Source organism: Macaca fascicularis, chromosome 7 (genome assembly GCF_037993035.2).
Source record: "Macaca fascicularis isolate 582-1 chromosome 7, T2T-MFA8v1.1".
NCBI classification, from domain to species: domain Eukaryota; kingdom Metazoa; phylum Chordata; class Mammalia; order Primates; family Cercopithecidae; genus Macaca; species Macaca fascicularis.
In genome coordinates, this window is record NC_088381.1 from 131,449,668 (window position 1) to 131,473,773 (window position 24,106).

The 24,106-nt window shown below is 42.0% G+C and overlaps 1 protein-coding gene and 1 non-coding gene across 27 annotated transcripts in view; both read right to left on the reverse strand.

The window, feature by feature from the left end:
- The window catches only part of WDR89 (WD repeat domain 89), a 91,780-nt gene extending 78,583 nt beyond the window's left edge, over positions 1–13,197 (reverse strand). For 8 of the 26 annotated variants that reach the window (XR_012415854.1, XR_012415853.1, XR_012415852.1 and 5 more), the window contains exon 1: positions 12,944–13,197. The gene's annotated coding sequence lies outside the window, so the exon portion shown is untranslated. Of the gene's footprint in view, positions 1–1,495; positions 1,721–12,666 lie in introns of all 26 variants that reach the window. The other 18 variants (XM_073997509.1, XM_073997507.1, XM_073997504.1 and 15 more) reach the window with 6 other exon arrangements.
- A 9,402-nt stretch (positions 13,198–22,599) lies between these two features.
- Positions 22,600–22,813, reverse strand: LOC123575048 (small nucleolar RNA U3). The gene has a single exon (XR_006700215.2). It is a non-coding gene; the product is annotated as a small nucleolar RNA U3 (small nucleolar RNA).
- Between the last annotated feature and the right edge of the window lie 1,293 nt (positions 22,814–24,106).

Genomic DNA, 24,106 nt, shown 5'->3' on the forward strand with positions numbered 1-24,106 from the left:
AAAAAATCTAAAATAGTTTTTTTTTTTTTTTTTGAGACGGAGTCTCGCTGTGTCTCCCAGGCTGGAGTGCAGTGGCGTGATCTCGGTTCACTGCAAGCTCCGCCTCCTGGGTTCACGCCATTCTCCCGCCTCAGCCTCCCAAGTAGCTGAGACTACAGGCGCCCGCCACCACGCCCAGCTAGTTTTTTGTATTTTTAGTAGAGACGGGGTTTCACCACGTTAGCCAGGATAGTCTCGATCTCCTGACCTCGTGATCCACCCGCCTCGGCCTCCCAAAGTGCTGGGATTACAGGCTTGAGCCACCGCGCCCAGCCCTAAAATAGTTTAAAAACTTAGTTTCTTTTTTAGAATTTATAACTTTACTCATAAAATATCTGAAGAGAATTTTTGCTGACCAAAGAAATGCTATAATTTTGTTCCAACAGTTTTACTGAGTTGACTGTTATTCTGAGGCTGCAACATTCATCATTCAACTCAGCTATAAAGAAATAAATATATAACAAGAAGAATGGCAAGCTCTATGATGAAAAATAAACGAGAGTTTAAGGTATGTAACATGATGAGAAGAGAGAAGATGAGGTCAAGATCTTTTAGATAAGATGGCTAGGACAGACCCTAGAGATGTAACATCTGGGGAGACACCCTAATTTAAAAAGTGAGCAATGCAAATCTCTGGAGAAGTAGCTGTGATCCTAGCAATTTGATGTCAACCTTAAGAAAAAAATAATAATAAAAGGCAGGCCACTGGCCGGGTGCGGTGGCTCATGTCTGTAATCCCAGCACTTTGGGAGGCAGAGGTAGGAGGACTGCCTCAGCCTAGGAGTTTGAGACCAGCCTGGGCAACATGGTAAAACCCTATCTCTACCAAAAACACAAAAAATTAGCCAGGCATGGTGAGGTGCATGCCTGTAGTCCCAGCAACTTGGGAGGCTAAGGTGGGAGGATTGCTTAAGCCTGGGAGGCTGAGGCTGCAGCGAGCCAAGATGGCGCCTACACTCTGGCCTAGGTGACAGTGTGAGACCCTGTCTCAAAAAAAAAAAAAAAAAAAAAAGGATGTCTGCCTGTAGTAAGGACTTTACACAAACTCTTACTAGTCAAAGTTTCAAATACTGCCTCTCCATCCCTGGTGATGTCCTAAATGTTCTTCCCTTTATCACTTTCTTGGGTTCCCTTCTCCTTGAATCCCACTGCAACCCAAGCTTAGCAGAATGTTTAATAATTAAACACTAGTGTTAGGCACTCTTCTAGGTGCTAGAGAGACAGTGATAACTAGAACTTGATTCTGCCCTCAAAGTGTTAGTGGATTCAGGAACATTTGTATCTTTCCATTTTGAAATGTTAATTTTGCATATACCGGATCAAAAGCCTTTAGTAATTACTTCCAGATCTTTATCTACAAATTTCATGTCTTTAATCTCTTTCTGAAGCTCTAGTATTGTTAAATGCCTGCTACATGTGCTGCCAGAACTTAAAATTCAGATTATCCAAAATTTACTTCATTAGCTTCTCTCTTCAACCCATGCTCCCAATTTCCGTGAATGATAGCAAAGTCTGACAATCAGTGGTTCTTCCTTTCTCCCTCAGGAACAGTTTACTTTCTTGGCTTGGCATTCAGGATCTTCCACAATCCACAATGTCTGTTACTCATGAGCTCTGTGGCTTTGTCAAAATGATCTGGTCACTGAACATCTGAATATGCTGAATATGAGGAAGGACAGGCCTGAAAAGTAGTGGAAGCAAGGGAAAAAGAGAAAGTTTGGTATTGCTGATCACAATGCTGGATGGGAAAGGAGATGATGTTGAAGAAAGCAGCAGGGCAGATCTTAAGAGTTTTCTATCTTGTCTATCCAACTAAAACGTCAAGCTTTCTTTTTTTATTTCTTCTCACAGAACCAATTCAGTAAGAAAGGAGTTAGAACATTCAATGGGTTATAGGGAATGACTAAAGCAGTATCTTATTTTAACCTAGGGCAGCTATGTTAAACTATTTGAATAAATAAATGAACTGGAAGGGGTCGGTAGCAAAAATATTACATACTCAGAGTCATATACACATTTTTTTTTTCTTGAGATGGAGTCTCACTTTGTCACCCGGGCTGGAGTGCAATGGCGTGATCTTGGCTCACTGTAACTGCCCAGGTTCAAGCGATTTTCCTGCCTCAACCTCCCAAGTAGCTGGGACTATAGGCATATGCCACCAAGCCCAGCTAATTTTTGTATTTTTAGTAGAGACAGGGTTTCGCCATGTTGGCCAGGCTGGTTTCAAACTCCTGACATCAGGTGGTCCACCCGCCTCGGCCTCCCAAAGTGCTGGGATTACAGGCGTGAGCCACTGCACCCAACCCAGAGTCACATACTCAATTGCTCACATTTACAATGTAGAAGATGGATTTAAATAGGGAGAGGTAAGGCTGAAGGTTGGGAGACCATAAAGGTCATTAAAAAGTCCAGACAAGAGGTGCATGCCACCATGCCTCAGCTAATTTTTTAATATTTTTTTTTTGTAGGCACAGGTCTCACTATGCTGCCAGAGCTGGTCTTAAAAATCCTCTGGCCTTAGCCTCCCAAAGTGCTGGGATTATAGGTGGGAACCACTGGGCCCAGCCTGTACGGTCTATTTCAAAACAGATAGGAGAGGACTGTTGCATGTTCTCACCACAAAGTGATCAACATGTGAGATGATGGATACACTAATTAACTTGATTTGATCATTACACAAAGTATATGTATATCAAAACATCACACTATACCCCAGAAATATGTACATTATGTGTCAACTAAAAATCAAACTAAAAGAGATAATGGAGTTCCCAACAGTAGGAATGGGAAAAAAAGGTAAATTTGAGAAACATTTTTCTTTTCTTTTTTTTGCTTCTATTCACTATCAATACTATATTATAGTTTGACAATTTATGTATTTATTTGCACAGAGTCTTACTCTGTGGCCCCGGCTGGAGTGTAGTGGTACAACTGCCACTCACTGCAGCCTCAACCTCCCAGGCTCAAGCGATTGTGCCACCTCAGCCTTCCAAATAGCTGAAAATACAGGTGCACACAACCATGCCTGGCCAATTAAAAAAAAAAGCTTTAAAAAAAAAAATTTTTAGTACAGATGAAGTCTTGCTATGTTGCTCAGGCTGTTCCTGAACTCCTGAGTTCAAGTGATTCTCCTGCCTCAACCTCCCAGCCTCTCATACCTGGGATTACAAATGTGAGCCACCACACCTGGCCAGAGAAATATTCAGGAAGTTAACATTAGTGAAGCCTGGCACTGACTCGATTTGCAGGCACCGGGGAGGAGCAGGTGGAGAAGGAATCCAGTCTGATTCTTGCATTAGATGACCAAGCGGAGCTGAGTCAGAAAGTGAATCCAGGCCAGGTGCGGTGACTCATGCCTGTAATCCCAGCACTTTGGGAGGCCTAGGCAGGCAGATCACCTGAGGCCAGGAGTTTGAGACCAACCTGGCCAACATGGCGAAAACCCATCTCTACTAAAAATAGAAAAATTAGGCGGGTGTGCTGGGACATGCCTGTAATCCCAGCTACTTGGGAGGCTAAGACAGGAGAATTGCTTGAACCTGGGAGGTGAAGGTTGTAGTGAGCCAAGATGGCACCACTGCACTCCAGCCTGGGCGATAGAGCGAGACTATGACTCAAAAAAAAAAAAAAAAAAAAAACCAAAATAAGAAAATGGGGGAAAAAATAAAGAAATGCCTTAGTTTTACTCATATAAGCTTGAGGGACTTCTGGGGATGGCCAAGGGCAAATGTGCAGCAAACATTTGTATATATCAGTCTATAACTCAGAGGGAAAGTATGGGATTCTGTTATCAGACTATGGGAAGTATCAGCAATTAAAAACTAGGAAAGTAGGCCAGGCGTGGGGGCTCATGCCCGTTATCCCAGCACCTTGGGAGGCCGAGGTGGGTGGATCACCTGAGGCCAGGAGTTCAAGACTAGGCTGGCCAACATGGTGAAACCTGTCTCTACTTTAAAAAATACAAAAATTAGCCGGGTGTGGTGGCACAAACCTGTACTCTCAGCTACCAGGGAGGCTAAGGCACGAGAATCAGTTGAACCTGGGAGGCAGAGATTGCAGTGAGCCGTGATCACACCACTGCACTCCAGCCTGGATGATAGAGCAAGACTCCGTCTCAAAACAAACAAAAAACAAAACAAACAAACAAAAATACCAAACTAGGAAACTGGATGTGCCTGCTACAGATGAATTATACCGAATGATAACAAGCAGCAGGCCAAGCATCCTATAATAGAGAAAAATGAAAGAAGAATGGGAAGAAAACCAGAAAAGTAGCCAAATGACAGCTAACTAACTGATCATTACCATTCTAGGTTACTATGTCAGCCTCTTCACATGAATTGCTTCACTGAACCCTCCCCAAAACCCTAAAAGATAGTCCTCTTATTACAATGTTTTAGATAAGGAAGCTGAGACAGGTATTGCATGATAGCTGAGAATGGGTGTAGAGTCTGACTGCCAGAGCGCAAATCCTGGCTTTACAAGCTATATGTTTCAGTTTCCTATAGTTTAAACAGGAGATAGCAATATCAAGGCCATAGGGTTTCATAAATTAATTACCACGTTAAGTGCTCAGAGTGGTACCTGGTGCAAAAGCAGCACTCAAATACCACTAGGTGGGAGTATAGAGAATGTCAAAGAAATGCAATATGTATTGTCAAATGATAACCTGCAGAATAAACTAGTATTTGACCGGATTTCTACCCCTTTTATATATAAATATGTGTGTAAGTATATATATATTTATGTACGTGTATAGACTAGATGCTTCCAAGGTGAATTCACAATACAAATGTTCCCCTAAAAATGCTACCCTAATTCATCAAGCAGAAAGACACTTCAACATATTAATGATTTTTTAAATTTCCACTGTTAATTGGTAAATGAAATAAGATTAAGCCTGAATGAGGCTTTTTCTGACAATGGATAGTTTATAATCATGTAAACATATCTCTCAAGACAATAAAGCAATATTTTAAATATTTATTGACAGCTACAGACTCTGTTTTGCATTTTGAGGCTGATTCACTATTTAATTTTCCAAATGAAGAGACCATTCAAAAGGCCTACATTGAAAAAGAAATCAAAACAAATCCCTAAACGTAAATATTTACAGCCTGTATAATACTCATGTAAAGATACAGCAGAACTAGTTCTTTTAACCACTTTGGTGTTATAATCTGGGAAGATCAGAACCTACTAAGTTCTAAACTCATTTCCTCTCTACTGAACACAGTAAAAGACCCTGATCTCAGAGAAATAACAAACAAAAGGCTTAATTATTGAACTATCCAGAAAAAAATGGACATTAAGAGGATAAAAAGTTCACATGTGCTTTACAGATCAGATTATGAAGGATAAAAAGAACTGAAAATCAGCTATAACTTACTAAACTTAAGAATTAGACTTAAGATATCAAATTGTTTTAAAGGTTGCCTTCCCGGCCCTTGGCATTGATTACCACTGCCATCTAGCAGGAGGTCCAAAAATTAAAATTATGAGAACTGTAAAAAATCATAAGGACATAATTCCAATCTCCAAATAGAAAGATGTTTAACATATTAATAATTACTTAAATTTCAGGCTGGACACAGTGACTCACACCTAAAAACCCAACACTTTGTGAAGCCGAGGCAGGTGTATCACTTCAATCCAGGAGTTTGAGACCAGCTTGGCCAACATGGCAAAACCTTGTCTCTGCTAAAAACACAAAAACTGGCCAGGGGCAGTGGCTCACACCTGTAATCCCAGCACTTTGGGAGTCCAAGGCGGGTGGATCACCTGACATCAGGAGCTCGTTACCAGCCTGACCAACACAGTGAAATCCTGTCTCTACTAAAAATACAAAAATTAGCTGGGCCTTGTGGTGGGTGCCTGTAATCCCAGCTACTCAGGGGGATGAGGCAGGGAGAACTGCTTGAACCAGGAGGCAGAGGTTGCAGAGAGCCGAGATCATGCCACTGCAATCCAGCCTAGGTGACAGAGCGAGATTCCCTCTCAAAAAGAAAAAAAAAAAAAAAAAAGAAGTGAAGGGAGAAATAATCAAGGAAATATATAGCTTAAAGAAAAAACAAGGCCAGGTGTTGTGGCTCACGCCTGTAATCCCAATACTTTCAGAGGCTAAGGGAGGCAGATTGCCTAAGATCAGGAGTTCCAGACCAGCCTGGCCAGCATGATGAAACCCCGTCTCTACTAAAAATACAAAATTAGCCAGGCATGGTCGCGCATGCCTATAATCCTAGCTACTCGGGAAGGCTGAGGCAGGAGAATTGCTTGAACCCAGGAGGCGGAGGTTGCAGTTAGCCAAGATCACACCATTGCACTGCAGCCTAGGCAACAAAAGCGAAACTCCATCTCAAAAAAAAAATAAATAAATAAAATTTAAAAATAAAAAAAAAATCAGCTGGACATGGTAGTGCACACTTGTTGTCCCAGCTACTTGGGAGGCTGAGGCAGGAGAATGCTTGAACCCAGGAGGCAGCGGTTGCAGTGAGCCAAGATTCCAGCCTGGATACAGAGCAAGACTCCGTCTCAAAAAAAAAAAAAAAAAAAAAAAAAAAAGTTCAGGACCAGATGGATTCACAGCAGAATTCTACCAGACATTCAAAGAATTGGTACCAATCCTTTTGACACTATTCTACAAGATAACGAAGGAACTCTCCCTAATTTATTCTATGAAGCCAGTATACCAAAACCAGGAAAGGACATAACCAAAAAACAAAACTACAGACCAATACCCTTGATGAACATAGATGCTAAGATCCTTAACAAAATACTAGCTAACTGAATCCAACAACATATCAAGAAGATAATCCTCCATGATCAAGTGGGTTTCATACCAGGGATGCAGGGATGGTTTAACATACACAAGTCAATAAATGTGATACATCACATAAACAGAATTAACAACAAAAATCACATGATCATCTCAATAGATGCAGAAAAAGCATTTGACAAAATCCAGCATCATTTTATGACTAAAACTGTCAGCAAAATCAGCATATAAGGGACATACCTTAATGTAATAAAAACCATCTATGACAAACCACAGCCAACATAATACTGAATGGGGAAAAGTTGAAAGCATTCCCTCTGAGAACTGGAACAAGACAAGGATGCCCACTCTCACCACTCCACCTCAACATAGCACTGGAAGTCCTAGCCAGAGCAATCAGACAACAGAAAGAAATAAAGGGCATCCAAATCAGTAAAGGAGAAGTCAAACGGTCACTGTTTGCTGAAGACATGGTCAATTACCTTGAAAACTCTAAGGACTCCTCCAGAAAGCTCCCAGAACTGATAAAAGAATTCAGCAAAACTTCTGGATACAAGATTAATGTACACAAATCAGTAGCTCTTCTATACAGTCAATAGCAACCAAGCAGAGAATCAAATCAAGAACTCCACCCCTTTCACAATAGCTGTAAAAAACCCAAAAACAAAAAACTTAGAAATACACCTAACAGGCTGGGCTGTGGCTCAAGCCTGTAATCCCAGCACTTTGGGAGGCCAGGGCACGTGGATTACTTGAGGTCAGGAGTTCGAGACCAGCCTGGTCAACATAGTGAAACCCCATCTCTATCAAAAATACAAAAAATCAGCCAAGCATGGTGGTGCACGCCTGTAGGCCCAGCTACTTGGGAGGCTCATGCAGGAGAACTGCTCAAACCCGGGAGGTGGAGGTTGCAGTGAGTCGAGATCGTGCCACTGCACTTTAGCCTGGGCAACAGAGCAAGGTTCCATCTCAAAAAAGAATGAAGAAGAAAAAAAAGAATATACTTAACAAAGGAGTTGAAAGACCTCTACAAGGAAAACTACAAAACACTGCTGAAAGAAATCATAGACGACACAAACAAATGGAAACACATCCCATGTTCATGGACGGGTGGAATTAGTATTGTGAAAAAGACCATGCTGTCAAAAGCAATGTATAAATTCAACGCAATCCCCATCAAAGTACCACCATCATTCTTCACAGAACTAGAAAAAACAATCCTAAAATTCATATGGAACCAAAAAGGAGCCTGCAAAGCCAAAGCATGACTAAGCAAAAAGAACAAATCTAGAGGCATCACACTAACTGATTTCAAACTATACTATAAGGCCACAGTCACCAAAACAGCATGGCACTGGTATAAAAATAGGCACACAGACCAATGGAAGAGAACAGAGAACCCAGAAACAAACCCAAATACTGACAGCCAACTGATCTTTGACAAAGCAAACAAAAACATAAAGTAGGGAAAGGACACCCTTTTCAACAAATGGTGCTGGGATAATTGGCTAGTGACATGTAGGAAAAATTAAAACTGGATCCTCATCTCTCACCTTATACAAAAATAAACTCAAGATAGATTAAGGACTTAAACCTAAGACCTGAAACTAAAAATTCTAGAAGATAACATTGGAAAAACCCTTCTAGACATTGGCTTAGGCAAGGATTTCATGACCAAGAACCCAAAAGCAAATGCAATAAAAACAAAGATAAATACCTGCCTGGGACCTAATTAAACTAAAGAGACTTTGCACAGCAAAAGGAACAGTGAGCAGAGTCAACAGACAACCCACAGAGTGGGAGAAAATCTTCACAATCTATACATCTGACAAAGGACTAATCCAGCATCTACAACAAACTCAAATCAGTAAGAAAAAACCAAGCCCATCACAATGTGGGTAGGCTAAGGACATGAAGAGACAATTCTCAAAAGAAGATACACAAATGGCCAACAAACCTATGAAAAAAATGCTCAGCATCACTAATCATCAGGGAAATGCAAATCGACACCACAAAGTGATACCACCACACTCCTGCAAGAATGGCCATAATTGAAGAATCAAAAAACAGTAGATGCTGGCATGGATACAGTAAACAGGGAACACTTCTGCATTACTGGTGGGAATGCAAACTAGTACAACCACTATGGAAAACAGTATGGAGATTCCTTAAAGAATTAAGAAGTAGAACTAACATTTGATCCAGCAATCCCACTACTGGGTATCTACCCAGAGGAAAAAAGTCATTATTTGAAAAAGATACTTGCACACGCATGTTTATAGCAGCACAATTCACAACTGCAAAATCATGGAACCAACCCAAATGCCCATCAATCAACAAGTGGATAAAGACACTGTGGGGTGTGTGTGTGTGTATATATAATGGAATACTACACAGCCATAAAAAGGCATGAATTAATAGCATTTGCCATGACCTGGATGAGATTGGAGACTATTATTCTAAGTGAAGTAACTCAGGAATAGAAAACCAAACATTATATGTTCTCACTGATATGTGGGAGCTAAGCTATGAGGACACAAAGGCGTAAGAATGATACAATGGACTTTGAGGACTTGGCCGGGGGTGGGGGGTCAAGGGATTAAAAGACTACAAATATGGTGCAGTGTATACTGCTCAGGTGATATGTACACCAAAATCTCACAAATCATCACTAAAGAACTTACTCATATAACCAAATACCACCTGTACCCCAATAACTTATGGAAAAATAATTTTTTTTTTTTTTAAACAGTCTCCCTCTGTTGCCCAGGCTGGAGTGCAGTGGCACGATCTCGGCTCACTGCAACCTCCACCTCCCAGGTTCAAGTGATCCTCCTGCTTCAGCCCCCCTAGTAGCTAGGACTACAGGCACGCACCATCATCCCCGGCTAACTTTTGTATTTTAAGTAGAGACAGGGTTTCGCCATGTTAGCCAGGCTGGTCTCAAACTCCTGACCTCAGGTGATCCACCTGCCTCGGCCTCCCGAAGTGCTGGGATTACAAGCGTGAGCCACTGTGCTTGGCCAAAAAATAATTTTTTTAAAAAAGTCACTGCCCCCTCCAAAAAGGAAAATTACAAGAAGCTACATTAGCTGGGCACTGTGTTGCATGCCCATAGTCCCAACTACTCAGGGGGCTTAGGTGGGAACATCACTGGAGCCCAGGAGTTTGAGTCCAGCATAGGTAACATAGTGAGACCCCCAACTCTAAAAATAAATTTAAAAGTAAAATAGTAATGAAACTACAGAATAAACAGTCTCTTCTCTAGAACAGCAATGCTTTGATATAATTCAAAACGCATCAACTATGAACATATAAAACTGAATGCAGAAGTCACAATTTTAAATTATAAGATTAGAATTCAAAGAAATTTTACTCTTCTAAAGCATTAATTTAGGCTTTGTTTCCAAATATCACAGGAATATTCATTTACCTTTGTTATTAAAGATATTCCAGTGGAAGTTGGAGAAGCTCCAACCTATGGTGACTTAGGTTATTTTCACAGGAATAAAAATGTCTAACTCAGCAACCATTTACTGTGAATTTCTTTTTCTCTTATAGTCCCTATGAAACTTTACGGCATAGGATGTTTTACTCTTCTTTATACCTTCCTGTGGTAGGTTGAACATTGGCCCTCAAAGATACATAGGTCTTAATTCCTGGAACCTATGACTGTTTCATGATATGAAAAAAGGGGCTTTACAAAAGTATCGAGATGGAAAGAGTATCCCTGATTATCTGGGGGGTCCTTAATATAAGTGTCCTCATAAGAGAGGCAGAGGGAGATGTGACTACAGATGAGAAAGTGATATGATGATAGAGTGATGTGCTGTGTGGAAAAAGAGACACAAGCCAAGGAAGACAGGCAGCCACTACAAGCTGAAAAAGGTAAGGAAATGGATCTTCCTCTCAGAGCCTCCAGAAGGAATTGGGCCTGCAACACTTTGACTTTAGCCCAGTGAAACTGATTTCATACTTCTTTTTTTTTTTTTTGAGACTGAGTCTGGCTCTGTCGCCCAGGCTGGAGTGCGGTGGCCGGATCTCAGCTCACTGCAAGCTCCGCCTCCCGGATTCACGCCATTCTCCTGCCTCAGCCTCCCGAGTAGCTGGGACCACAGGCGCCCGCCACTTCGCCCGGCTAGTTTTTTGTATTTTTTAGTAGAGACGGAGTTTCACCGTGTTAGCCAGGATGGTCTCGATCTCCTGACCTCGTGATCCGCCCGTCTCGGCCTCCCAAAGTGCTGGGATTACAGGCTTGAGCCACCGCGCCCGGCCCTGATTTCATACTTCTGACCTCCAGAACTAAAAGAGAATAAATGAGGCTGGGCATGGTGGCTCATACCAGTAATGCCAGAACTTTGGGAAGCCAAGGTGGGAGGACTGCTTGAGCCCAGGAGTTTGAGACCAGCCTAAGCAGCATAGTGAGACCTCATCTCTACAAAAAAAAAAAAAAAAAAAGGAAGAGGTGACTCTCTTGAGTACATCTGCATTCCCCTTTCTTGAGTGTGTACTTTTCACCAAAGGGAAAAAAAAAAGAAACAAAGGCAGAAAGAATAAATGTGTGTCATTTGAAGTCACTAAATTTGTTGTAATTTGTGACAGTAGCTATATGAACTAAATACAGCCTTCTGACAGTTTAGCAATATCTGTACATAATCTGCCCTAAAATACTGAACAGAATTAACATAAAGACCATTCCAGTTCAGATTTATCAAAATTCTCCTGTATTTTCTACCGAGTAAATGAAAAGATCTTAAATACACAGAAATCACTGAAAATGTAGTTCTTTAAAACACATAGGGGAAAAGCAAAAAAGCAGTAGTATCTTCAGTCGTATTTGTAGTTCATAGTGTCAGTCGCAGAAAAAGTAGTCATGACTTCAGTACAAAAACACAACTCAAAAACTTCATGGGTTTGGCACAGTGGCTCGTGTGTAATCCCTGCCACTTGGGAGGCTGAGGCAGGAGGATCACTTGAGCCCACAAGTTCGAGGCTGCAGTGAGCTAAGACTGCGCCACCGCAGTCCCGTCTGGAGAAACACCCTGCATGGATCATAATACAAAGTGAGAGAAAAGAACCCACAAAGTACTTACATGGGCTTGATTTTACTTTTGCTTTACAATAGCTACAGCAATCTAAGGTAAGAATACAAACCAGATACGTAACATAGCTGCATTTACAGGGAATACTTTCCTGAATACTCAGCAAAAAGATAAGCGGTCCATAAATGTTTCAGAGGATTTCTCACTTAAACCGTACTTGACTGCAAGTTACTACTGTTTTACTCGGCCATAGCTTTTAGTGACTTTTTAAACAATTTCAAAAAGTAAAGTCACTATTGTTTTACTCGGCCAGGCTTTTATTGACTTTTTAAGTAATTTCAAATTACTAAAGAAAACGGCCGGGCACGGTGGCTCACGCCTATAATCCCGGCACTTTGGGAGACAAAGGCGGGTGAATCTCCTGAGGTCAGGAGCCTGACCAGAATGGTGAAACCCCGACTCTACTAAAAACACAAAAATTAGCCGGTCGTGGTGCCAAAAGCCTATAAACTCGGCTACTCGGGATGCTGAGGCTGGAGAATCGCTTGAACCCGGGAGGCGGAGGTTGCAGTGAGCCGAGATCGCCCCACTGCACTCCCGCCTGCGCGACAGAGTGAAACTCCATCACGAAAAAGAAAAGAAAAGAGAGAAAAACAGGAGCAACATTTTACAAGTTATACCATCTTTTAATTTTACATCCATGGAAGCTGAAGGCTGCATTTTGGCAGAGACAAGCTAAAGAAAACACAAGAATGAGTAACGTCTAACACTGCTTCTTCCCGTGAAAATGAGAACACTCACAGTACCTACCTCTTTAGATAGCCATGTGGTTTAAACGATATAATAAACCAGTTGCTGGTATCCTACCAAATCCCATACTATGGGACGTCTCTTCCCAAGAGAAAATCTGCTTTCTGGCCTACGAAAGGATTATACTAAACTCAGAAGGTGGTGGAGAGAGTATCCGCGGAGAGTGAAGAGCAGGAGGAAACACGTCTTTCCCTGAAAATGAACAAGGGCGTTTGGCTTTTACTGAAAAATGCCCCAGAGGAAGTGCTGGGAACCGCAACGGCAACAGCAGCCTCACCCGCAGAAGGTTCTTTGGCCAGGGCCAGCAGGTTTGACCCGGTGACTCCCACTGCGAGGCGAGACCTCCAACACGTGCACACTCCGACCAGACCTCCCACGTCCCTCCTAGCTCCTGCGATAGATGTCCAGCGACTTTAGCTTTCTAGACTCAACCACGGCATCGCCGCTCGTCGAGAGGGCTGCCCATCCCGGGGACCCAGCCCAGCCTGGCCCAGCAAAATGTACCTCAGGTGCCAGCCCTCAACCTGTACCGGAGAAAACGCAGGCTGCGCGGCGGCTTAGAGCGGTCCACTGGAACCCCGCCTCGACCTCTCTGATTGGGTAATGCGCACAAGAAAATCAAGAGGATTGGTCGGCTGCAGAGAGGCGGGCCGTAACGCGACGGGAAAGCTGTGGGGCATAGAGGCCCGGGGAATTCTTGCTAGCTTCCGATTGGATGAGAGCAGAACAGCTGCCCCTTCGTAGACCCAGCGTACGTACAAGTCTCACACCACCACGCCATACATTTCGTTAGCGGAAGTGTAATGGCCCCATTGGTGGGATGCGTGGCCAATAAAGGGCAAGAATAAGGCGGTTTCCGCCTTTCCCCTGGTCGACTACATTTATCCGCTGGTACTGATGTACGTCAGTTTTAGCATTTAGACGTTCGAGTTTCCACCGAGCTAGAGTTGGGTAGAGAGTTATTAAGGTCACTAGGAGACTAATGCAGGGAGAAATAATTTAGTAGTTAGACTTAGGCCCTGAAACTGCCACTCATGTTCAGAAAGTCTACGTAATGTTAGACTACCTTAGTGTTCGCACGCCAAGAAACCAGCCCTTCTGGCCGGGCTGAATGTGGTTTAGGAATTTTCTGGCTCTCATTGGGTGAAAAAGCTATCAGTTTAAAGGTAGCTCCGCCTCGACTCTAGGGAACTCTGGGATTTGTAGTCCGGAACTTTCGCGTCCTGTCGCTTTAAATGTGGTTGTTACTAGAGTTCTTCCATATTGTTAATAACACCCGTTGACATTTATTGTGGTTTTGTTGTGTTCCGTTGGACTTTTTATCCTTTGGTTTATCAGCAGCATTAAAGACAACATTTAAGAAGTGTGTAAACACTGCATGTATGTTCGTAAACAATAAATGTTAGTGTTTCCAACAATTTACTGCTATGCCTGGCTCTATGCTGTATGTTCCTGATTACTAAGTAGATACTAAAATTATTTATTTCTAAAACTTTTGCTGTTACAACAAAACAGTCAGATTTTCATATTAGTGTCCATTTACGATTATTTGAACCCTACATTTAGGGATTATGTGTACTGCGATGGCATGGGTAGCAGCTGCTTACACGAGTCAAGTGTTGATATGACATGAAGCAGAACTGGCTGCTGTCTTCACAGGAAAATAGGGCTATGCTTAAAATGACCACCATCAGGAGGAATACACATTGTATGTTATTAAAGATTGTATTATAATGTCTATTTTCAGCCTTTATTAAAACAGTTTAGGGCAGGCTTTTCCTGACTCTATAGAATCCTGAACTCTTCTGTGAGCTAATTTAGCAGTATTTCATGTTTGTGTCTAGCAAAAGTAAAACCATTAATAAATACAAAAAACTTCCTGAGTAGACTTTTCGCTTTTGAAAAGTTTTAGTATTTTTTTCCTACTTTACATGTAATACAAACTTAAAGTAGAGACGGGTTTCACCGTGTTAGCCAGGATGGTCTCGAACTCCTGAGCTTGTGATTCACCTGCCTCGGCCTCCCAAAGTGTTGGGATTACAGGCGTGAGCCACTGCGCCCGGCCGTATTTTTTGTGTAGACAGAGATTTGCTATGTTGCCCAGGCTGGTCTCGAACTCCTGAGTTCAAACGAGGCTCCTGCCTCGGCTTCCCAAAGTGCTGGGATTACAAGCTCATGCTCCTTTTTATTCCCAATAAATGAATAGCAAAATTGGGTGTAAATCATCGATATATTTAATATGGATATTAAATATATATTAAAATATATAACATTAAATATATTAAATTTATAATATAAATCATATTTATAATTTATATTATAATATAAATTATATAAATATACAATATAATATAAATTATATTATAATTTATAACAAGTTTATAATATAATATTTAATAATTAATGAAAATAATATAATAAATATGCAATGTATATATTAATATATATAATATGTTATAATGTATAATATATGATGTGTTATATAACATAATGTATAATATATAATGTATATTATATAATATATATGTTATATAATATATAACATACAATGTATTATATGATACATAATGTATATAATATATGCAGTATATGTTATATGTATATATGATATATAATATATAATACATTATTGTATAATAAATATAATATAAAAATATAAAATAAAACAAATATGTTATATTAAATTTATAATATAAATTTATAACAAATTTATAATATATTTATACATATTAAATATATTTAATATATATTTTAATATTCTATATGATGTAGTAGGTGAAATGTATGGATGTGGTGAAGATGACTCTGTGGCAAAAATGCAGAATTATCATTTTTAATACTTTTCATTGGCTAGCATTTTAATGGTGTTTTCCTTTTGCCTCTTATTTTAAATCAGTAGTTCATTTAACATGTTAATTAAATGTCATATAACTAAGAATAAACACCATTAAAAACTGAATCAAGGCTACCGTGGTTAGCACTGTTCAGCTGAATGATAGATCAGCTGAGTGACTAAACTGTGGCCACATTTGGCTGATTTATATTCTAACTGTTCTCTCGGCACTTTTGGAAGCTTCTGAAATGTTTCATTTCTTTATTTATTTTTGAGACGGAGTCTCCCTCTGTCACCCAGGCTGGAGTACAGTGGCACAATCTCGGCTCATTGCAACCTCCACCCCTCCAGTTCAAGCAATTCTCATGCTTCAGCCTCCCAAACAGCAGGGATTACAGGTGCGTGCCACCACGCCCAGCTAATTTTTTCTATTTTCGGTAGAGACTGGATTTTGCTATGTTGGCCAGGCTGGTCTTGAGCTCCTGGCCTCAAGAGATCCACCTGCCTTGGCCTTCCAAAGTGCTGGGATTACAGGTGTGAACCACTGAGCTGGCCAAAATGTTCTATTTTAAAGAAAAAAAATTATGTTGCGAATTTAAAAAACATATTTAAACAGGCACCATTACTACCTTTAACAGTGTGAACCTGTGAATCATCTTTGTACTCTGTGGGGAAATAGTTTAAGAAGTGAATTCAGGCTGGGTATGGTAGTGCACACCTGTAATCCCAGCAGTTTGGGAGGCTGAGATGGGAGGACTGCTTCAGCCCAGGAGGCAGAGGTTACAATGAATCATCATCTTGCCCCTGCACTCCAGCCTGAATGACAGAATGAGACCCTGTCTAAAACAAAACAAAACAAAACAAAAGAACCAAGTAAACTCAAAGTGAGATGAATGAAATGGCTCTTGAGATGCAGGAAGAGAATATTACAACCCTTATTTGTATGTCCTTTTTATTCTCAACATTTTTCTTTAGATTTCTGTATTTTAAAATTTTTTGCATATAACAATATGTTTTTTTAAAAATCTTTTTTTTTTTTTTTTTTTTGAGACAGAGTTTTGCTCTTGTTGCCCAGGCTGGAGTGCAGTGGTGCGATCTCGGCTTACTGCAACCTCTGCCTCCCGGATTCAAGCGATTCTTCTGCCTCAGCCTCCCCAGTAGCTGGGACAGGCATGCGCCACCACGCCTGGCTAATTGTATTTTGAGTAGAGAGAGAGTTTCTCCATGTTGGTCAGGCTGGTCTCGAAGTCCGGATCTCAGGTGAGCCACCATGCCTAGTCCTTTTTTTTTTTTTTTTTAAATAGGGACGGGGTCTCACTATGTTGGCCAGGCCGGTCTCAAACTCCTGGCCTCAAGTGGATCCTTCCACCTCGGCCTCCCAAAGTGCCGGGATTACAGGCATGAGCCACCAAGCCTGGCCATTCTTTCAATGTATATGTAAAAATATATATGTATTGAGTAAATGGTAAAATTTTTTTGAGAAGTATGTGATCAAAACTGTATTTGGAGGTCAGTGATTTAGGACATGACAACTGCAGTTTAAAGATCTTGTGGGGGGAGAAGTCAAAGAAAAAAACACAAATGTTTTAATTAGTATCTGATATGAAAGAACGGTATTGGCCAGTTAGCTCAGGTGGTTAAAACTGTGGAAAGAAAATAATCTCAGGACCCCAAAATCACTAAGCCAAAAGGAAAAGTCAAGCTGGGAACTGTGTAGGGCAAACCTGCCTCCCATTCTATTCCTCAATGAGATAGCTGCAAGAATAAAACAACTGCTTACCTCCTTCATCACAATTTGCCACAAGGAAATTCCTTGTGGACTTCCTCCCTACTTCAACTTATTCCGCCTTTCCAGACTGAACCAATGTACATTACTTGTATTAATTGGTGTCTCGTCTCCCTAAAATGTATAAAACCAAGCTGTGCCCCGAACACCTTGGGCACATGTCCTCAGGACCTCCTGAGGCTATCATGGGCACATTCTTAACCTTCGCAAAATAAACTTCCTAAATTGATGGGGCTTGTCTCAGTTACTGCTTGGTTTGCAGAATGTATTGCTGATATGAAGGAAAACTTGAGTTCTTATAACTAAAGTAGAAAAAAACAGAGGCTGAATGCTATTCTTTAATTTGTCGCTTAAGAGCTATTTAGGAAAAAAAAAAAAAAAACTTTTTATCTGAAAAATGTAAGCCCTGGCTGGGCGCGGTGGCTCACACCTATAATCCCAGCACTTTGGGAGGCCGAGGTGGGTGGATCACAAGGTCAGCAGTTCAAGACCAGCCTGACCAACATGGTGAAAGCCCGTCTGTACTAAAAATACAAAAATTAGCCAGGTGTGGTGGTGTGTGCCTGTATTCTCAGCTACTTGGGAGGCTGAGGCAGGAGAATTGCTTGAACCCGGGAGGCAGAGATTGCAGTGAGCCAAGATTATGCCATTGCATTCCAGCCTGGGCGACAGAGCAAGACTCTGTCTCAAAAGAAAAAAAAAGAATGCAAGACCCTTTAAATTTTCAGGCCCAGGGAGGCATTTGAAATGTAACAGCATTCTTGTCTCACTCTCTGTTGAACTAAATAATTACTCTTGAAGCCATTTGTTATATAGTCTCCAGACTGACGCCAAGTAGCCATAGAATGCCATGCATCCTGTAGTTCAACAGTGTATCACTAGCCAATGTTATTTCTGTAAACCAATGAGAATACCTAATGAACAAGTTTTGTAATTGTCCCTTCTCCTGATTCATCCTATTTTCTTCAAAAACTTGAGCCTCTGTTTTGTTCTCTGGAGCACTCAAGGCAACTTGGAAGTGTTCTAAAATGCAGTCCTCAAACTTAAGCCCCTCAAAAGTTACTATTGCCTCAACTTCTTCCTTTTAGGTTGATACTATCATGAAAAAAAAAAAAGTAAGGAAATGGTTTTAAATTGCAGTGTTAAGGGTTTAAGTCATTAAGAAACTATTTACCATTAAAAATTATATATACCCACACATACACTCACATATATTGCTAAAATACGTCATAGAGTCCAAATTATACACAATACTTAAATAAATAACTAAATAAATTTAAAATGAGCAGTGGTGCACCCCTGTAATCCTAGCTACTTGGGAAGCTGAAGCAAGAGGATCGCTTGAGCCCAGAAGTTCAAGACCAGCCTGAGCAACAAAGCAAGACCCCGTCTCAAAAAAAAACCAAAAGCGAATTGTATGTCATACTACTTGCAAGTTCTCATGCTCAATCACTGTATCAGGGCTCCATCAGGAAAATAAAATCAATAGGAGACATATATTGAGGGTTTTTTGTCAAGGAGTTGACATACAGTTGTGGCAGCTCCCTAGATAAGTCTAAAATCGGTAGAGCAGGCCATCAGGAAAGGCAGGCTGGAACTCAGGCATGAGCTGAAGCTGCAGTCTAAAGCAGAATTTTGGCTGGACGCAGTTGCTCATGCCTGTAATCCCAGCACTTTGGGAGGCTGAGGCAGGAGGATTACTTCAGCCCAGGAGTTAAAGACTGCAGTGAGTTATGATCACAGCACTCCATCCTGGGCAACAGCGAGACTCCATCTCAAAAAAAAAAAAGAGAAGGAAAAGCAACTCAGAGCAGCCTAAGCTATGTGAAGTATGCAAAACTTGTTAGGCTTACAGAGACATGACTGAGACCTCAATCATCCCCCAACCCCGCCAACCCACACTAACTGCCCAGTGGATTCACCTTCCCCGCTACCTAGACAGAGCTGATTATCAACACAGGGGAATTGTGTGGAGAAAGTAATTCACGTAGAACTGGCTGTGCAGGAGACGAGTATTATTACTCAAATCACTATCCTTGAGCATTCGGCGATCAGAGTTTTTAAAGACAATTCGACAGGTGGGGCTTGGGAAGTGGGAAGTACTGATTGGTCAGGTTGGAGATGGAATCATAGGGGGTCGAAGGGAGTTTTTCTTGCTGTCTTCTGTTCCTGGGTGGGATGGCAGAACTGGTTGAGCCAGATTACTGGTCTGGGTCTGGGTGGTGTCAGCTGATCCATGGAGTGCAGCGTCTGCAAAGTATCTCAAGCAGTGATCTTAGGTTTTACAAAAGTGACGTTATCCCCAGGAGCAATTTGAGGAGGTTCAGAGGAGCCCAAGGTTGCTTGACCTGTAAACTGTGATTTCTAATTTTTTTTTGAGATGGAGTTTCGCTCTTGTTGCCCAGGCTAGAGTGCAGTGGCACGATCTCAGCTCTCCGCAACCTCTGCCTCCTGGGTTCAAGCGATTCTCCTGCCTCAGCCTCCTGAGTAGCTGGGATTACAGGTGCCCACCATCAAGCCCAGCTAATTTTGTATTTTTAGTAGAGACGGGGTTTGTCCATGCTAGTCAGGCTGGTCTGAACTCCTGACCTCAGGTGACCCGCCCGTCTCGGCGTCCCAAAGTGCTGGGATTACAGCTGTGAGCCACCCCGCCCGGCCCTGTAATTTCTAATCTCATAGCTAATTTGTTACTCCTGCAAAGGCAGACTGGTCCCCAGGCAAGAAGGGGTCTTTATAGGAAAGGGCTATCAGTTTATTTTATTTGATTTTTTGAGACAGAGTCTTGCTCTGTCACTCAGGCTGGAGTGCAGTGGTACAATCTCAGCTCACTGCAACATCCACCTCCCAGGTTCAGGCGATTCTCCTGCCTCAGCCTCCCGAGCAGCTGGCATTACAGGTGCCTGCCACCACGCCCAGCTAATTTTTATATTCTTAGTAGAGACAGGGTTTCACCATGTTGGCCAGGCTAGTCTTGAACTCCTGACCTCAAGTAATCTGCCCACCTCATCCTCCCAAAGTGCTGGGATTACAGGCGTGAGCCACCGCACCTGGCCATGTCATCAATTTTGTTTCATAGTCAAACTATGAACTGAATTCCTTCCCAAAGTTAGCTTGGCCTACGTGCAGGAATGAACAAGGACAGCTTAAAGGTTAGAAGCAAGATGGAATCGGTTAGGTCTGATTTCTTTCATTATCATAATTTCCTCAGGTATAATTTCATCAGTTGTAATTTTGCAAAGATTGTTTCAACACCCAGGGGTAACTGTTTAAAGACATTTTATTCTGTCCAGGTGTGGTGGCTCACGCCTATGATCCCAGCACTTTGGGAGGCGAGGTACGTGGATCACTTGAGGCCAGGAGTTCTGAGACCAGCCTGACCAACATGGTAAAACCCCGTCTCTACTAAAAATACAAACATTAGCCGGGCATGGTGGCGCACGCCTGTAATCCCAGCTACGCGGGCAGCTGAGACAGGAGAATCCACTTGAACCACGGAGGTGGAGGTTGCAGTGAGTCAAGATTGCACCACTGCACTCCAGCCTGGGCAACAGAGTGAGGCTCTGTCATAGTGATCTATATATACACGTGTGTATATATATATATATCATGTATATATATCGTATATATATGATAAACACATTTTATTCTTTTTTTCCCTGTAGTTGCCAGACTAGCTGACAAATTACCTAAAATGTTAAAGTTGCGGAGTAGGACCCTCACCCATTATCTTCATGTTCCTGGAATTTGTGATACAAAGAACAGTGTATCGCCAATCAATAGCTTATGTTATTTTAATGAACCAATATAGGAACTGCCCCACTTTTTAAAACCCACCTGAATATATGATGCTAATCAGAGCATATATTCAAGGCAACTTTAATCTGTGTCTCCCAGGTTGCAGTCCTCAAATTTGACCTAAATAAACTCTACTTATATTAATTTTTACCTCAATTCATTTAGTTTGACAGTCTTATATTTGTGGGAGTGGGTCAGTATAGCATACAAGATGTACACGCTAATCCTATTTTCCCCTCTTTTTATTTATTTTTTTTGTTTGTTTGTTGTTGTGGCAGGGTCTTGCTCCATAGCTCAGGCTGGAATGCAGTGGTGCAATCTTGGCTCACTAAACCCCCTCTGATAACATACATTTAACAGGAATAGCCCTAACCTCACACTCCATTCCAGCCTGGCTCTCTCCCTCTCAAACTCCATTCCAGCCTGGCTCTCTAACTTTCTGCCTCATTCCGCTGGCTAGTCCTTAAGACCCTGACCTAATAATACTCTCTTTTTGAAGTCTCTGGCTCCAATCCTAAGCACCATATTCCTTTGCCCAAATCTGGAATCCCAGGGCCTCTTGAAGGTTTCCCAGTACATGTAAGGCCCACTCCTAGGCATGCATGCATGCCTCTACTATGTAAGGAGTACTTCTGGAAGCCACCAGCTCTAGAGTTTCTGAAAACGTCAACAAGACTGCCTTTGAAACCAGAGGGTGGGTGGTGGTGAGAACATCCTGTGAAGGGTGCCAGCTGGTTTATACCAGTCAGTGTGCCAAACTGCTCCTCTAAAGATAAGAGGTGGTGCTGTTTTCATTCCTCCAGTTTTAAGATGCACTTTACTATTATTACCCTCTTTAGTTTAGAAAGATAAAAGTTGACGAAGAGGCAGGGCTAGCACTGAAACCGATAATTATGTTAATCAAAAATCCCACCCACCTCTAGAAAACCTTTTCACAGAGCTGCTGAAAGTGGTAAATTGATTGGTTTAAGCTGTATGTTCTCTTCATGCCACTTTCCTTTTTTCTTTTTTTTTTTCTCTTCCCGCCACTTTCAAGCTAAAAGAGTGAACAGATAGTAAAATAGCTACACTAAATGGAGTTAAGAGGAGAAAAAAAGGACAGACTATTTGACAAACCAGTGTCTGGGTCTTCTAGTTAAGAATTAGAGGCCAGGTGCAGCGGCTCACTCCTGCAATTCCAGCACTTTAGGAGGCTGAGGCAGGTGGATCACCTGAGGTCAGGAGTCCAAGGCCAGCCTGACCAACATGGTGAAACCCCGTCTGTACTAAAAATACAAAAATTAGCCGGGCGTGGTGGTGGGCGCCTGTAATCCTAGCTACTTGGGAGGCTGAGGCAGGAGAATCTCTTGAACCCTGAAGGCAGAGGTTGCAGTGAGCCAAGATTGTGTCATTGCACTCCAGCCTGGCAACAAGAGACAGATTCTGTCTCAAAAACAAAACAAAACAAAACAAGACAAATAAACAAAACATAAGAATTAGGACCATACTTTTATTTTATTTTATTACTTTTTAGACAGGAATCACTCAGACTGCATTCTTTCTCTCTTACTCTCCTGCAGGAAGAGAATGATCATGAATGGCAAATGGCAGGTGCAGTGAAGCAAGAAAAGCTGGCTTCAGGGTCAGAAGAGAATGCTGTGCCTCTTCCTCATGGTTTCTGGTGCCCTGCATGTTCAGAGAAACTTCTCTAGTAATGAATGAACTGTAGAAATGATCCTTGAAAATATGGTCTTGATACTTTATTTTTGTGGCGATTTTTTTTTTTTTTTTTTTTTTTTTTTGAGATGGAATTTTGCTCTTGTTGCCCAGACTGGAGTGCAATGGCGCGATCTCCACTCACCGTAACCTCCGCCTCCCGGGTTCAAGCAATTCTTCTGCCTCAGCCTCCCAAGTAGCTGGGATTACAGGCATGTGCCACCCTACCCGGCTAATTTTGTATTTTTAGTAGAGACAGGGTTTCTCCATTTTGGTCAGGCTGGTCTTGAACTCCCTACCTCAGGTGATCTGCCCACCTTGGCCTCCCAAAGTTCTGGGATTACAGGGGTGAGCCACCGCACCCGGCCAGGACCAAAAGGAGCAGCTTGGGATCCTTATACTGTGAAAACACGTTCACATCTTTCTTAATTAAGATTTTATGCTGGGCGAGGTGGCTCATGCCTTTAATCCCAACACTTTGAGAGGCCAAGGTGGGCAGATCACTTGAGGTTAGGAGTTCAAGATCAGCCTGGCCAACATGGTGAAACTCCGTCACTACTAAAAATACAACAATTCGCTGGGCATGGTGGTACATGCCTGTAGTCCCAGCCACTCAGGAGGCTGAGGCACGAAAATCCCTTGAACCCAGGAGGCAGAGATTGCAGTGAGCTGAAATTGTGCCACTGCACCCCCGCCCAGGCGACAGAGCAAGACTCCGTCTCAGACAAAAAAAAAAGATTTTAAAATACCTATTTGCCAGTTCATATGTAGTTGATATGGAGCATGTGCTACAAGATTGGTTCTAAATATACATAAACTAAGAGCTGAGAAAGTTATTGCTAAGCTAAATTCAACCCGTTATACTTTCTTTTTTTCTGCTCTCTCCTTGCACCTATATTATTCTTTTTTTTTTTTTTTTTTTTTTTTTTTTTTGAGACGGAGTCTCGCTCTGTCGCCCAGGCTGGAGTGCAGTGGCCGGATCTCCGCTCACTGCAAGCTCCGCCTCCCGGGTTTACGCCATTCTCCCGCCTCAGCCTCCCGAGTAGCTGGGACTACAGGTGCCCGCCACCTCGCCCGGCTAGTTTTTTGTACTTCTTTTTAGTAGAGACGGGGTTTCACCGTGTTAGCCAGGATGGTCTCGATCTCCTGACCTCGTGATCCGCCCGTCTCGGCCTCCCAAAGTGCTGGGATTACAGGCGTGAGCCACCGCGCCCGGCGCACCTATATTATTCTAATCCTATTTGTCAGGCTGCTTACTTTTACAATCTTTTTTAGTATAGAAAAGGTAGAAAAAAGGTAGAAAAAAATGATATCATGAACACTTTTCTTTA